The following is a 983-nucleotide window of genomic DNA, read 5'->3' as shown; positions in this document are numbered from 1 at the left end:
CGCCCCCATTCATACCTCGTGGGCGACAAATCACCTTCTCCCCGGGAAGCTCCCTTCTCCCGAGCCACGAAACCTCAGCCCCACCTCCATGGAGCCCCCCACTGCACCAATTTCACAGCCGCCCACCTTCCTAATGCCGAACACGTTGTCCAATTGCCGTCGTGCACTGGGCCGTGTGCCTCTTACTCCATGCTACTGGTGCTGCCTCGACGACGGCCGCGTGAACCGTACCGGAGCCGATTCACCCCCGCCGTTGTTCACGGCGCCGGAGCGGCTCCAACTTCGGATCCGTCCAGAGTCCTGGCGCTGCTTCCGCATAGCCGTCGACCATCGCGACATCGCTCTTTCCCTGCCACCGGTCACCACCGCAACCGCGCCGGCCTCACCGACTCGGCAGCTGAACCTGCCTACTTCACCATGCCGCCAGATAGGTCATACCCTCATCTGAAATCACTTTATTTAGGCGTCAGTTATCTGAATTTTTATTCTGGGTCAATCGATTCCCAATGGGAAGCAGCACCCCTCGAGGCGGTGGAGCTCCTAGGCTGCCGGTTGGCTGGTGTCTAACATAAGGGTGCGGGGCCGCAAGTTCGCCGCGGAAGCAGCGGTTAGATGGCTATCTTTTAGAGTTGTGTGGGTTGAAGGTACTGCTGTCGCCGGATCTGGATGACGGGGAGTCTTTGTGGATTGGCCCGGGGACGGCGCAACCATTGCAGTGCGGTGGGGCGGGCAACGGGGTTTTGGACGGGGCCACGGATGGCAGAGGCAGGCTGCTCTGCCGTTGGTCGCTGGCTCTTCGGGGAAGATTCTGAACAGTGTCAGCTGGGAGGCACAAGACGGCCATCAAGCCATCCGGCATAGATCGGACAGTACCAAAATAAAATAAAATTGTGTGACCCCAATTTAGTCTTCAGTCAACAGACGTGTGACCACTCTCGTACCTTGCTGTTGATCTCTTAGTGTATTTTTTCGGATCAAAGAGA

This window comes from Triticum aestivum, chromosome 4B (assembly GCF_018294505.1).
Source record: "Triticum aestivum cultivar Chinese Spring chromosome 4B, IWGSC CS RefSeq v2.1, whole genome shotgun sequence".
Classification (NCBI taxonomy): domain Eukaryota; kingdom Viridiplantae; phylum Streptophyta; class Magnoliopsida; order Poales; family Poaceae; genus Triticum; species Triticum aestivum.
Note: the sequence above shows the minus strand (reverse complement) of the source record.